The following is a 15,475-nucleotide window of genomic DNA, read 5'->3' as shown; positions in this document are numbered from 1 at the left end:
CGGGGCCGGGAGCGCTGCGCGGGGCTTGGGGCGGGCGGGGTGAAGCGCACACAGCGCCTCCCATATGGTCTAGCGGTTAGGATTCCTGGTTTTCACCCAGGCGGCCCGGGTTCGACTCCCGGTATGGGAAGGAGGAGAAATTTTTGTTCGTCCTCCGCTTTTGGGCCCTGAGGGGGCTGAGGGGGGGGCCCGCAGCCGGAGCAGGCACTGGGGGAGGCGGGAAGCGAGCCCCGAGCGGGGCGCTGAGGCAGAAGCTGAGGCAGAGCCCGCCCAGCGCGGCCCATAAAGGCCCTGGGGCCCCGCAGCCGCCCCCGCCTCCACCACCCGGCCCCGGCAGCGCCCTGAGGGGCCCGGCCCAGCCCCCGGCCCCGCGCAGGCTTTTAGGGGGGCCTGAGGCGCTGTGCGCATGCGCACTGCTCCCCACTACACACACGCACGCAATGCGCATGCGCCGCCACCGTGCGTCGCCCGCTCTGTGGCATGAGGCAGCACGCATGCGCACAGCCCCCTCCGCCGCGGGGCGCTGAGCACGCGCCGTGCCCTGCTCCGGGCAGGACGCAGGGCGCATGCGCGGCGCAGTGCGGGCGCGTCACCGCCCCGGCGCCTTGCCCGGCGGTGCGCCAAGGAGTGCGCCCACAGGGTCGGGCAGCGCGCATGCGCAGTGGCAGCGGCGGGAGGCGCTGGGCGCCCCCGTGTGGCGGCGGGGCGCCATGGCGCTGCCAAACCCCAATGAGCGCCACAGCCCCTGCCCTGACACTGACCGGCCCCACAATAAACTGTACCCGAGTTCAACATCTAAACGTCTTTTAAAGCCCTCCAGGGATGGTGACTCCACCACTTCCCTGGGCAGCCCATCCCAATGCCTCACAACCTCTCAGTAAAGAAGTTCTTCCTAATACCCAACCTAAAACTCCCCTGGTGCCACTTCAGCCCATTCCCCCTCATCCTGTCACCAGGCACATGAGAGAACAGACCAACCCCCACCTCACTATAACCTCCTTTAATTACTTATAAAGAGCGCTGAGGTCGCCCCTGAGGCTCCCAGCCCTTGCACTGATCCGGTGGTGGCAGCCAGCCCCATAGCTTGGTTCCCTGATGCTTGTTGGGGTTGAAGCTCCACCTTCCTTCCTGAGGAACAAAGACAGCCAGACAACCCCAAAATGCTTCACGGGCCGCACAGCACCAGTTCTTACTTGTGTAATTGCTACCGTTGTGCCATGGTGACCCCGGGCGAGTCAGGCACCAACACTGAGGAAATGTCTGCCCGGGGTCTCTGCCGCGCTGTGTTAGGGCAGGAGGCACCGTCTGAAGCTGCCCTGTGGCCACGCTCACAGCATCGCACTCCCAGCACACGAAGGCAGCTTCGTGCTCGCAAGCTTTCAATCTGAAAAGCCCCTTCAGTTCCTCCCATCAAAGGAAAAAAAAAACACAAATAGGATTAGCTGCGTGAATCGGGATTACTCGCAGAAGAGCATTCAGGGCATTTGTGTCTTAACAAGTGTGGAGGAAATCAGAAACTAATGAATTCAGGAGCGTCGCTACCAGCGTGGCCCCATTCCTGTTTCAGCTGCTTGGCCGAAGGAGAGGCACGGTGTGAGGAATGGGCTCTGAGGACAGACACGCTGCTGCAGTGCCATCCCTGTGCTCAGCAGCTGTCACTCTCTCTACACACACATCGATTCGGAGCCCAACAGGGTGATCAAACTCCTAAAAAGAGAAAGCTTCCCTGGCCTTTACATTTCCTCCCACTGACACTCATAGCCCCTGCAGAAAGCCCTCCGAGCGTTTCTGGGCTCTCAGCATGTACTAAAAAAGAAGAGGGAAAAAAAAAAGGAAAGAAAAAAGTCAGACAATAAATATTTGCCTCGGCCCAGCATCAGCTCTCCGGCCGGAGCGCTGGGATGAATGGCTGCTGGCAGGCTACACGGCGTAGCTGGAGCAAGTGCTTCAGGAAGACGGAGAGCCCCAGCCGGCTCCGAGACATAATTCACGCCAGATGCTGGTGCTCTGGGTTCTCTTTCCCTCCCCCGGTGGGATAATGATCCTGATTTATTAGTGAAGGTACAGCAGCACCCTCTTCCCAAGCAGCACGCTGTCTTCACAGCCTGCTTGGGCTCTTATTGATGTCCTTTATCCCTCATCACCTCCTGGCGGTGTGGTGCAGCAAAGAAACCCACTTTGGAGACGGCAGCAGCGTGAGGCAGAGGAGAAGCTGTTGCCTGGAGATCAGACCACGATGCTGATGCCCAGGCCGTGCTGTTTGCCAAGCGTTATTAACCAAAGCCGTGCCATTTCTGTGCAGATTGGTTGGTTGTGAACAAGCACAGCACACACAGAGGCTGAGCCCACAACAGAAATAACGCTGCCCCATCTCCCATTCCTTTACACAATCGCTGCCTCCACACAAACACGTGGAGGAGCAGACTCCAAGGAAAGCCCCGGTCGTTCAGGATGTGTCTTTCTGTCCGGCCTGACAGGGGACAGGTGCCCTCTGCCAGGGGAGATAAAACCTGAGAGCACCCAAGCTACCAAGCACCTTGATCTCTGCTTCCCAGGCATGAACCGCCAGGGATTCCTCCGTGCCACAGGGTAAGATTTCGGTTTCAGGTGAAATTTAAGCTAATTGCATCCACTGGCAGTTTGGCTTCTCTCGCTAAGCTCAGGGTGTTAGAGATCTGGAAAGGAATTTGAACTAGAGCTTTTGTAGACAGCTCGTTATGAGAAAACAAGCACAAATGCAATGAGCCACCTGAAAGTTGGGAAGAGCAGGCACATCTTTACTAAAAAACTTGATGGTAATTACGGAATATACACACCACTCTGCACGCAGGGCACCAGCCCAGACTTCTGTTCAAGAAAGGCCGCTGGGGTGGGACAGCAGGATGGAGGCCACGTAGCAAAAACTCTCCTGCAATGCAATATAATGCTGACACCTGAAAACCCCCTCTTGAAACTCACGGGGAGCAAAAGGCAGCATGAGATCCCGTACAAAAAGAGCGCAAGATCCCACTTACTAAGTCAAGTGTCTCTCTGAGAAAACATCACGTTTCCACTCTGGGCCCTGCATTCGCTGCCAGCCAGGCTCCAGGTGGGATTCAACATGCTTGGGTTTCATCTGCGAAGCACCAAGTTCTTCAGCAGCAGCAGGTGCCCTTTCCCCGTGCCAAAATCCTGTAGCTGAGAGCAGAGAGAGAAACGAGTTTAAGGTATTTGCATGTGAGGAGGAGAGAGCCGATGGCAAAGGACTCCTGATGGAGCTGCCACAGCCCTCAAATCCTTTGTAAGTTGGCTAAAGTCAGAAGTTCATAGTCTTTGTGTGAAATTCCCACCGATCTTTCAGCACTTGTAGGAAAGTCTGGTCTTAGGAAAAATAAGGTTTTTCACTGTCAGCAGCCCTGTTTGGTACGGGTTTTAGCATATGGCATCGGCACTCTCACAACTCACTCTGCCAGCTACATGTGCCTTGTTATTAAAGCTGGGTCAGAACCCTGCCTCTAAGTTAAATCCTCCCAAACCCAAACTGTTCAGGCTCTGAGCACGGTCTGGACTGCTTTCCAGCCCGGCTGCAGATCTTCTTGCACCAGCCAGACCCCGTAGCAGCCAATGCACGTGAGTGTGTCTGGATGCAAAGCAAACAGGTACGTCTGTTCAAGGAGAAGGAAGGCTGGCCAGGTAAAACAAATCCCCCGCATCTCCTTTCCAAAGCTGTCAGCCCAGCGATGCGACGGCTCCTTATCTGCCTGTGCTTGACTTGTTATTTAATTAAGACAGAGACAGAAACCTATTTACACTGCAGCGTGACCCTGGGCTTAGAACAACACACCCTACCTATGACCCAGGCGATGCTGCAGGAAATAAGAGCTTCCAAGATGGGAAGTGGCAGCTACTTTCACCTGCTGTCAGCTTTCCAAACAGGGGCCCTGCTGCAACCTGCTGAAGAGATCTCTGCCCTAGCAGAGGTACACCTCGCCTGCAGGCCATCACGGGCCGTGTAGCAGTGTCACATCTCCACTGGGAGCAAAGGACATACTCAAAGGCTTGGCATTGCCAAGCCCAGCTGCCTGCCGAACTCGTGCTCTCATTCCTGAGCAGAGAGGAAGACTCAACATCTCCAGAGTGCCCTGTGACTAAGAAAGGAGCCGTTTTCCCCCCACCACCATCATCTGCCAGTGCCTCAAAACCAGTAAAGCCTGGAAGAAAAGGTGTAGCTGAAGCTACCCCTCTCCTCACTGTGAGCACTGCACGAATCTTGCTCCGTGCTTGACTCGAGGTTCGTTAGGGGGAGCGCTGCATTATATCTGCACTGTGCTGCCAAAAGGAGGGAAGAATAAACATGATCTCTGCGCTCCAGAAGTGAGAGGAAGGCTGATCTGTATTGTAACGGAAAGGCAGCTAGGGCTGAGGGGACTGCAAGTTATGTTTAAAAATAAAAACCAAAATCAAAGCCTTGCCTGTCAGCTCTCACAGCGCTTCAGGAGAACCAAATGTTTCCTTGGGCAATAGGAAACGAGCAGGTATTTCTTGCAGCAGTGCTCACATGTCAGCGTGAGACAAGCCTGCAGCTGGCTCCTGGTATTAGCTTTGGGGATGTCAAGGACTGAGCCAGTCGAACAGCTTAAAAGTCACTTCCTGACTCCTCAACACCATTAGATTTCTCTGAGAAGAGATCATGGGAGAAGGTTTGATTTCCTGAAGCTGTCGGTGAACCTGCCCTGTTCATTAGCAGAGTTGCAGTGTCCCAAACTGCAAAGTTGGTTCAGTCTTTACATTTTATTTTAAATTTTTTAAAGGAAAAACTAAGCTGAACACCACTCCAGCACCATTTCAAGTCCGCCTGTCCCAGCCTGACAATCCTTTTAAAATTTCCTGTCACCCTAAGAAAACCATTTGACGCTTTTCACCTGGGAAATGCATTTTCATGGTCAGGTAAATGAGCGGGCAGCTGTTTGTCCCCTCCAACAGCCAGGCAAACATCCGTGGCTCCGAGAAACCTTCTTCTGGATTCCAGTCACAGGCATGCCAGACTGGAGCCCGCAGATGAAACACTATTTTCATCTACATCCAAACAAGTTTTCAGCTTCTGATGGAGACTGAGCTGTGCTGGGTGATTTTCAGCTAGATGTATGACTGAGGAGCTGCTCCGGGCCAGAGCTACAGAAGGGTATTAGGAGGCAGGACTGGAACCAAATTTATCTTGCCAAGCTGCGTGAGAAATTAGCTCACCATCTCCTAATCAAAGCGGCATTCGCGTCTCCAGGTTTGGGAAGGATCACAGTAACACATTTCTCACCACTCGCCTTTTGAGTTATTTCTTACCTTCAGACAAAGTGGAGAATTTCACCCCGCTGCCAGCACCAGCAGGGGGGTTCGCACAGAGCCCCCCCGTGCCAGCTGGACCTTTCCCCCTACAACAGCTTCATCTCGTTCACACGGCGGAGCTGGAAGAGGAAAAACATCTGGATTAAAACGTTATACAAGAAGCATCCCAGGTCAGGCACAGACTCCAAAAAAGCAGGCGGGATTCAAGGCAGATGTGTTGCTATTTGGGACTGGACTTGCAGATTTAGATGGGAGTGCTTTTATTGGGGGGTAGGGAGGGAGGGCTGGGGTTCCAAGAAACAAGCAGTGCAAAATGAGTTCTGTTCTGCTGAGATTACACTGGGATAATTTTCTTTTGCCCTCTCAGACCGATGGACTTACATCTGCTTGCACCACCACTGATTTTTGCTCTCGGTCTCCACTTTGCAAATTAGGAGTCGAAAATCAGAATTGTTCTCACGAATAATGAAATTTTTGTTTGATCCAGTTTCTTGTTACAGCCTCGCTATTTAAGCCACTGGAGCCTCAGTGCTCTGTGTAAATTATCTTCCACAGTAGAATAAAAGTGAATTAAGGGAAGGCAGTTTCCATCTCGGCTAAGGAGAGCAAACGACCAAAATGCCTCTTCCTAGTACATAAAAGCTGCAATTACAAGCTCATTATTTAAGCGGTGTGTTTCTGATGCTTAATCTTCCTGGATTCATTCAGACACTCCAAAATGTTTCTGAAAGGATCCTCAAAAAACTCAGCAGGGCTGAGTCATTTTTAATATTTCACTCCACATTCATCAGAACAGATTTAAATAAATTGCATTATAGCCTCTGTATTTCAATAATTGTAAGCCTTGTGGGAGAAGAGAAGAACTGAAGCCAGGTTCCACTTAATACGAGTTTACCATCATCCATAATATTTAAAGAAATCACAACAATAGCAAAACCACACAAACACCCTCCCTCTTGATTTTAAGGATTTGCATCTTTTGATATTTTTCCTGCCTTAGCGCGGCGATGATACGGAGATGGAATTAGCAGAAGCACTACAATAGCGTTATTTTCTGTGTTATTTACGAGCTAATGGCTTGAGGCTCTGAAAACAACTTTTATGTCAGGCAAGATGGAGTCTGGCTTCCAAGCAGACCAAGGCACGACGTCTTAAGGAGATGAAGCAGTTCATACCTGCTGGTGATGCATTAAGTTCTGTATTTATTGTTCTTGAAGGAACTTGGTTTCACTGTGTTATAGTTAGTACTCTTGTGCTCAGTGAAGACTGCCATCCTTAACTCTCTGGCTATGTTTTTTTCCATTATTCTGCCAAGCAATTTAGTTCTTTCTTAGTCAATAAATTGCTGTAGTATTAAATTAATATTGCTGTAGAAATTAGTCACAGAGTACAGGCAATATTACATGGGGTCTGGTTAAAATATTCTCCTGAACAGAGCGAGACAGCTATGTGCAACTCAATAAAAGTGATACATCAGTTCTTTTTAGTCTCTTTGGACCAAATCCTATTACATGAGTGCAAATCTAGAATGAGTCTGCTGATCACACTGAATTTCCTACATATTTTTCTCTAATGAAGCAGAGAGCAAAATCTGGCTGGTAGGCTCTGACGGAGAATTAGCATTTACATCGCTTTCATATTGTTAATTCTAAGACTCAGTTGGACTTGTCCAACCCTTGCTAGCTGGCTAGCAAAGTGTCTCAAGAAAATAACAGAATAAACCAGCCATGTCATTTCTAGGAAGTGCACCTCTCTTTCTTCCTTCCTGGTCACACAGCACGGACCTGATGGCCACTGCTTCAGTTTTACCTTTAACTCCTCAGAGCTTGAAAGCGGGCTAACGGTGAATGAGGGTGTGCTATTGGACACACAACAGCAAAATGAATGCACCCGTCTCCTTTTAGCATTTTCCAAGAGGGTTAGAGAGGGAAAAAACAAGTCAGGAGAGGAAGGGGCATGAGAAGCAGTGCCTCCTCTTATCATGACAGTGCTGCTGCCCCTTGTAATAGGTACAGTAGACCTCTACCTTGTGCTGTAGCTTCAAGTTCTCTCCTGCATCCTAATACCACAGAGTAAAGGATTAAGGAGCAAAGGATTTTCCTTACCAGCCTTCTGCCTTCTTCTAAAACTCCTCCATCAACAGGGGTGAACTCCAAAGGTTTGCAATTTCCAGCGGGACTCGGAGGCCTGGCCAAAAGGAACTGCAGCAAGGGAAGCATAGAGTTAAGATTTAACCCAGTGAGAACAGACTTTCATACCTCACTGCTTTACGCACTTACCAGTGACTGTGCTGTAGCTTGACCCCATGGCCACCTTGCACTAGGACCTCTAATCTGGGAGTTCTTGTGCTCTGTCCTAACATGAGGATTCATTTCACGTGTATGAACAGTGATAAACATCCCCAGTCTGTTGGCGTTGTTCTCCAGGAAAGCAAAACCTCAAATTGTTTCACAGGGGGATGAAAATTATCACGGAATGAGGCACAAATGAGGAGCTGAGGAATGTAATACAACTTCAAATTGGGTTGTCCAGAGGACTGCGTGAAGCATAATGGGATGCAGGTTCCCAGGTGAGCACTCTGGGCGTGCTGAAACGCATGCTTGCTTTTGCTGAACTCTGATGCCATGTGTATCTTATACCTTCCTCTCACACAACTGTCATCTGCCAAGGCCATGTTAAGTAACCTAGTTAGAGAAAAGCGGTTTTGGAGCATGTTTATTTTGTCTCTCCTTGCATGTTATCATTCTATTTGTCCACAATGCCAAGATAATAATGGTAAAACTGTGCGTTACTGTGTCTGAGAGGAAAGAAAAAAGAAGAGTCTGGGATGTATGCTATGTTTTTCCCCACAGGATATGCCTGCATCTGCTCTTAACCCTTTCAGGCAGCCCTAAAATATATATATAGGCAGAAGCAAGTGAAAGGGAAGGCTGCAAATAGCTTCACAATCGTATGAAATGATAAACCAGAAGAATAATGATGATTTGCCAAATGATAATTAAGATATATCACCCTCTGTCTGGAAAAAAAAAATAGATGAGTAGGATGTAGTAAAAATATCATGGGATGGTTCCAGTACAATATTCTTTCTGCTCCCTCCTAACAGGGGGACAAAGACTCCGTGAGAGAAATCAGCACTGTATCTACATTAAAACCAACAGCTGCCACCTCCTGTAATGTTGTCCTTAAATTAATAACTACACAGGGCAGGGGTGCAAAATAACCCTAAGCACACACCGGGACTTGACTTGCTAACAGTGTTCCAGTGGCAAAAGAGTAGAGCCGAGTCCGACGTTAAATGGATCTGCACAAAGGACAGCAGCGAGCCCGGTGACAAACCTCGCCGTGCTCCTTGCTGCTTATTCTGCCGGGCACGCAAGGCCCAGCCAAGGTCTCCAGAAGAACAGCCCGTCTTTGGGGATTCTTGACAAGGAAAGATCACCACGTATCACCGGTGGCCTTAATAATGGCACGTACCTGAAGTGTGCTGAGGAGCACTTCTGCTTCTTTTTGCACTGTCTTTGCTGCTAAACAGTAAAACATGAGTCTGCATCAGCTGAGCCTGACCCACATCAAACCTAAGGAAGAAAAAAAGAAATCAGTAAGAAAAAAAAAAAAATCAGCATCCTGACTCTTTTTCCTAGTTAACAGTGGTTAATTTGCATTTTATAGTCATTCATCATCTTAAAGTACAGGCACGCCGTTGAAAATGAATATATTACTGCAAATTGCCACCTGTCTGCTGCCTCCCTCATGTCACTAAGTGCATATTCATTCGCAGCCAATTTCATGTGCAAAATGGATTTCATCTCACTGCTGGGGTGCACGCAGACTTACTGCAGCTCAGCCAACAGGCAATCATTTGGTAAGCCACTTGTTTGGTTTTGATCATATCCTAATACATCGATTTACCTTCCCTTTGTATTTACAGTCTGCCTCACTCCTTGGCTTCTCAGGTACTGGTCTGGCATTGCCTTGTTCAGTTCACGATTTCCACGTTAATAAGGGAGAATTTTAATCTTTTAATTCCCTTTCAACCTATGTCAACCAGAACAGACTCGAGCCTGGCCCACTTTAACCAAGGCTATTTCATGGCACATTATCTTAGCTCCGGTACACAAGAGCTAGGTTTGGCTGGACCAGTTTTAACCTTGCACTGTAGTGAAGAACAAACTCAAGGTAAGGTAAGCTTAGTGCAAAAGAAGCTTTCCAGAGTACGATGCAGACAGTGGATCCTGAAACCTTGTAAAACAGGAGCGTTTGGGCCATTTCTACTTTTAGGCTAAGGGTGCTTTATCTATGCCAGTTATTCCTGACCCTAGCTGTGGCCAACCAGGACTGCAAGAGACTAAAACCTGCTGTTGGCTTAAGCTGGCATTGATGTACTCCATTATACATATTCAACAAATCAGCCTTTCTGAGAAATGGTAATTCCACTCTCTCCTAATTTTTGAGTTCTTGACCACAAAGTATTAGCATTTCTTTTAAATTCCTTGCACAGACCTTGCCAGTGACCCAGAAATTACCTTGATCTGATCGGTTATTTGGTTGGATGGCAATTAACTAAATTCACTCTGAAGTTTATTTACTTTAGAAAATAAAATCCGTCCTGTACCTGGTTTTGCTTCCAAAACCAAAAGAAGAGCAGGGCTCCCTTATGCTTTGGGGAGTTTGGCTGCCTCCCAACATGCTCTCTAGCCATCGAATGGCAATCAAAATAATGCTAATCCTGGCAACCTCCACTGCAGTGATAAAAATGTTGTCTAGGCATATCAAACCCCTCTGTTTGTCAGCTGAATACAATCCTACCAACACTGCTAATGAAGATTAAACTCTTTCACCCCAGCACCTACACTGAGTGCTTTGGCTCTCTAAAACACCGATGTTCTCCCCTATACGTTAAATTTGTTCTTAGTGACACTGGTTAGCTTAGGACCTGAGGGAGCTGGCTGATGGAGCTGCCAAGCCTCTTCCCGTCTGGAAAAAGGAAAACATCACTCCCATCTTTAAAAAGGGTAGAAAGGAGGACCCAGGGAACTACAGATGGTTGAGCCTGGTCCAAAGGGACGTGGAGAAGCTTGAGAAGTGGGCCCAAACGAACCTAATGAGGTTTGTAAGTTCAAGCGCAATGTGCGGCACCAGGGTCAGGGCAATCCCAGAGCCCAAGGAGGGATTCACTCCACAGGCAACCAAAACCACAGAGAGCATCTAAGCCAAACAAAGGCATTGCAGAGAAGCCAGCTGATTTCTTTGTATCACAGCTTATACTGGGAAGGTGCATACTGCATAGCTATAGCTTCCTGGAAAGAAAGGGATATGAAAGATCGAGCAAATCATATTGGCAATGAAAGTAACTGTAAACACCCTCACTGAATATATAAGGCTTCTGAAAAGAGTTATAAATTCAGTGGCCTCATTGCTGTTCCCCTGAAAATCTGCTGGTTTTAGTGGAAAGAGGGCAAGGGCAAGAAGAGAACCTTAAATAAGCCCTAATCCTGAGAAAATGAATCAAGTTGCAACTCAAATAGATAAACTGGACGAAAATGAAGAAGAAAGAAGTTGCAGACTCTTCACTTGTATGAGATGTGAAAAAACTTCATCCATTTTTTTCCCCCTAAGGAAAAATAAGCCACCTCAGAAAACATTTGAAGCTATCAAAAAAATAGTCTGTAAAAGACAGGGTGAGACCCCTACTTTACCAGGGCCTCAAGAAGCTTAAAAACTCCTAATAATTTGGGGATGAGATGCCATCTAAAGACTTACCCAGGTTTGCACTTGATGCAGTAGCGGTAGTTAAGTCTCACAGAGGATTCAGAATTCTACTCACCCCTCGTTTTGGAAGTACTTTAATATCAGTTACCTCTGGCTCTTGTTCTGATGGGGATTCCTGGTGTTGTAGCCCCGTGCCAGGCACACAAGGTCCAGACAAAGACCACTCGCAGGCACACGGCCCATCTCAAATTGGATAACAACACTACAAGAACACCAAAATTACCCTCTGATGCCACTCAGGATCCCTCTATAGCCAAAGGGGAAAGGACGGTGCCTCCCTTCGATGCTCTGGATCCCTCCCTGGTGGCAATGAACTCCATCCAGGCTGGAGAGGAAATTCCTACTTGAGACAATTCCAGCACTCAGTGAAGTTGTTTGAATCCTGGTGATTCAGGAGACGAGAGCCCTGTACTTCCATGGGCTGAAAGCTGAACAAGAGGTAGAAAGCTGAGTGGGCTTCAGAAACAGGCTGCAGCAGGGAGAGCAGAGCAGGCTCTCAGGCAGATTAATTGTCATAGCTCTGCTGAAGCCTCCGGAGCAATGACAACTGACAACTTACCTCGGAGAGAACATCCACACTTCTAAGAACAGGAAAAGAGATGTGCAAGAACGTGATCTGTGTCAACACACCCACAGCTGAAAGCTCTCTCTTTAGACAAGAACCTCCATAACTGTTCTTTACAAGAGTCCTTAAAAAGCAGGTGGCTACTCAGAGACTGCAGAAAGGATGAGCCGAGGCTCTTTCTACAGCCCGCTGCAGCTCTTGCTGTTATCTTCCTACAGCCAAAGCTGCCTGCAGAATGCTGCAGACCTGCATGTAGCCCCACTGTTTATACAAACATGCAAGACTGGTCAGTAAAATTCATCTTCTTGCCAGAAAAAAAGGCTTTTTTTTTTTTTTTGCCAGTGCTATCCCTCTTTTAATTCTGTGAATGGAAAAGAAAAACGTTAAATTAATTTTAGAATTATGAAGCAAAAAAATAACAATAATAATTCCAGCAAAACCAAGACTTACCCTTTAGAATGCTATAAAAGCATGCAAGGTCTCTGTCCTTATGCTGGATTTGATTTTTAATTAGCTAATAATAAGGTCTCTTATAAAGAAAGCAGGACATCCTTTGATAACATATTTCTGAAGCATCCAGTTTATGGCACAAAATTAAGAAAAAATCCATAATGGTTCATGTGAGAACCATAAGAGACAGTGATTACTATTAGAATTCAAATTGTTATTACTAAAGCTAATAAAGAATACTGATTAGTATCAAAAGAAACCGATGAATTGTTGTAAGATGCAATTTAAGGGAACACAAACAATTTCTACATATGGCTTCAACACATACGACAGCCTGACTGGAGGTACTCTTGCCCCATATGCCTGCGGACTGGTAAGGTTATTGTAATTTGTTATTATGATGTGTCTGTAACTATTTTGCCACTCCACAAATAGATCCATTTCTCTTACACTGATGTGAGCTCACATGCTCCTTCTTCCTACTTAAAATGAAACATAACCACCGGACGTTCTTTGGTGTGATTCCCAAACCCTAACTACAACACAGAAACAGGCTTTCATGTTAAAATGAAATAAAAACCATGGTACAGTAAGAAACAATCTGGAGACAGTTACCAACTCCAACGTATTTGGTGACGATGGCTCCCAATCTATTATGTCTGCACCTGCAGCACGGTCATTCCAGCAGCTCTTTTCAGCCAAGCAGTGTTACCTTTACCTTCGAACATCCGTGAAGAATCTTCCTCCTTATTGTAGCTCCTTGCCTTGATGTTGCATCTCACAGAGCTCCATGCAATTTTCCTACTGCAACAGCTGTGAAGCAGGTACTCACCCAGCTGGCGTTTCTCAGGTCCCATGGAAAACGCACCAGTCGCTGAGACACGCTCATAGAAACAGGTCTCCAAAAAGCAACAGGCATAAAGAGCAAACTGAAATTTGGCTCTAGACATATGCTAAAACAAGGTCTGGTAAGATGAAAGGACAAAGCCGTGAGTGCAACAGAGTCTCCAGGGTCTTGTCCTCCTTTTATTTATGCCATATGAAGACATGCCAGACAACAAAGATACACGTACAAAAAAGCTAAGCCTTTGTTTTCTTTGTGATTATATGTGTCAAGCCAAAGGATGAGATGTATCTATAAGAAATGTACAATTCTCTCTGAAATACCCAATTTTCTTGCCTTTGAACCAACCTGCAAGGTATTAATTTATGGGGGAAAAAAAAAAAAGGTGTTATCCAAAAATCACCAACTTCTGTTTATTAAAACAAAAAATGTTTAGCATCCTGGGATTGCAACAAGAATGAGAGGTTTATTAGCAAGTCTATTTTCTACTCAACAGTCTAACTAGTTTCCTGCTGTGCTGTTTCCCTAATAGGCCTGTGGATTAAATGCAAAGTTTCTTCTACTAAATGAGACTTCTACTTCAGACTAATGCCAGAACAGACTATGTATTTCAGTGAAGAGAAAGTTTAAAAAAAAATAAAACTAAACTAAACTAAACAAAACAAAGCAAAAAAAAAAAAAAAACCAAACAAACAAACAAAAAAACTTAAGCCCTTTGCTGCCCTCTGGTCCCCCTGGAGGATTCAGAGCCAGAAGCAAAAACACAGAGAAACAGACTAAATCACTGGAGGCTGTCCTGGAGCTTTCTCTGTGTATTTTGATGACTGACATGGACACAGCAGTGGCATTGCTATGAGGGACATGTGAGTGGCCAGAAGCAGAACAAGTCTTGCACTGAGTGCTATTAACTCCTTCCTCCTGTTACCAACATAGCTCTCTCAGCCCTTTCTGGCTTTTTATCATACCCCAAATTTTACTTGCTTTCACACTTGGCATCTGCTTTTCCTTCTCCCATCCCTGCCCCTCCTCTATTACCTCTGTAAATCTGCTGTTTCCCCCAAATGTCTCTTTCTGCTGTTCTGTAGGATTTTTTTTCCTCCATTTTCTGCCACCTTCCTTCTTTTCTCTCTTCATGCAGGGTCACACTTTGCCCAAATCTGTCTAGAGAAGTCTTGTACAGTGCATTTCTGCCTCGTACCTTGCTGTTGAATTGTGCTGTAGTTTCTCTGTTGGCAATGCCAAGCCCCAGGTCCACAAAGAGTCACGGGTCATCATGAAGTACCTATCAATGAAAAAAAAAAGAAGTTTACGCAACATAATTATTAAATGATTTTCATGGTATCTGAATCCATAACTACCACCTGTTAACCTGTAGAAAGTATAAGATAAGACAAATGAAATATTAAGGGAAGTTTTGAAGAAAGCCTGATGTGAAATATGTATATTACAGACTTTCCAAGGAGGTGTCAAAACTAGAGGGAGCTGGGCTCTGATTTTTCCCCCTTTGCTTTCTTACTTGTACATCCAACATTTATATCGTCACCAAGAGGATGAGCTTTGCTCTACAGCCTGTAGAAAATATCTTTTTTTTTTTCCTCCTGCTTCCGAGACTTGGTTTTCCTGTGTCTTTTTTACTCAACACAGCCCCAGACCTGTGATGAAAATTGGGTTAGGACAAACACCGCGGAGAAACACAGACACAGCGTGGCAACTGGCAACGGCCTGCACTGCAAACAGAGCAAAGGGAACACTCTAAACTTCAATATCACTGTTTCAGACATATTGAGGGAAAATATTTGCTCCATCTCAAGTTCCTGGATGGCTTTCCACTGCTTTCAATGATCCTAGTTTTGGCCCAGCAAGAGCTGACCTGAATTTAGAGGGAGGTACAGGGAAGGAAGCAGATTAAGATTCAAATCTCAGCTCCATCACTGAATTTCTTCATTAGTTCTGGTAAATCACTTCGACTTGTATTACTTCTATATCTCATTCTCAATCTCCAAGATAAGCATCAGCTCTTTTTCACAGGGCACTGCAAGGCTCCTTTTTGTTGCCTTTTTTTTTTTTTTTTTAATGTAAAACACAATTACACCTTCCGAGGGAAGATGGATAGATAACTGAATTTATCTTCTTAGAGGAAAACAGCTTTAAAAAGCCAGAAAAATCTCTTTATGACTACATGGAAAACAAAGTTTCCTTGAGCAGAAAACCATAACTAGACTTTAGAATAGGCTGCAAAGGATGCTTACAGCTGCCAAGAAGGGTAGACAGAAGAGAGTTTTACATTTTAGAAGTAATTTTCTAAGATCTGCTTTTAAAGGTGAAGTCCATATTAACGTTTTGTTGCTGTCTTTATCTGCTCTTGAAAGATGGTTGGGACCTCAGATGTCCCAGTAGCTATTCGGGCTCATTACCTGGCCCTTATTTCACTCACATTACGAATAACACAAGGGCTGAAAGACTAATTTCAAGATGATCTGCAGCATTGTTTTTTTTTCCCTAAAACATTATGCAAAATTTAAAGA

The 15,475-nt window shown here is 46.3% G+C and overlaps 1 protein-coding gene and 1 non-coding gene across 2 annotated transcripts in view; one reads left to right on the top strand and one right to left on the bottom strand.

The window, feature by feature from the left end:
* The first annotated feature begins 58 nt into the window (after positions 1-58).
* TRNAE-UUC (transfer RNA glutamic acid (anticodon UUC)) lies at positions 59-130 on the top strand. Its single transcript has one exon. It is a non-coding gene; the product is annotated as a tRNA-Glu (tRNA).
* Positions 131-2,756: 2,626 nt separating this feature from the next.
* The window catches only part of C10H8orf48 (chromosome 10 C8orf48 homolog), a 92,288-nt gene continuing 79,569 nt past the window's right edge, over positions 2,757-15,475 (bottom strand). The window contains exons 30-36 of the mRNA XM_072043162.1: positions 11,651-14,232; positions 11,315-11,519; positions 8,797-8,897; positions 7,599-8,003; positions 7,425-7,520; positions 5,317-5,438; positions 2,757-3,177 (exon numbers count right to left, since the gene is read on the bottom strand). The gene's annotated coding sequence lies outside the window, so the exon portion shown is untranslated. The remainder of the gene's footprint in view (positions 3,178-5,316; positions 5,439-7,424; positions 7,521-7,598; positions 8,004-8,796; positions 8,898-11,314; positions 11,520-11,650; positions 14,233-15,475) is intronic.

This window comes from Anas platyrhynchos, chromosome 10 (assembly GCF_047663525.1).
Source record: "Anas platyrhynchos isolate ZD024472 breed Pekin duck chromosome 10, IASCAAS_PekinDuck_T2T, whole genome shotgun sequence".
NCBI lineage: Eukaryota > Metazoa > Chordata > Aves > Anseriformes > Anatidae > Anas > Anas platyrhynchos.
The sequence above is the reverse complement of the archived record's forward strand: the minus strand, read 5'-3'. Positions and strand labels throughout refer to the sequence as shown.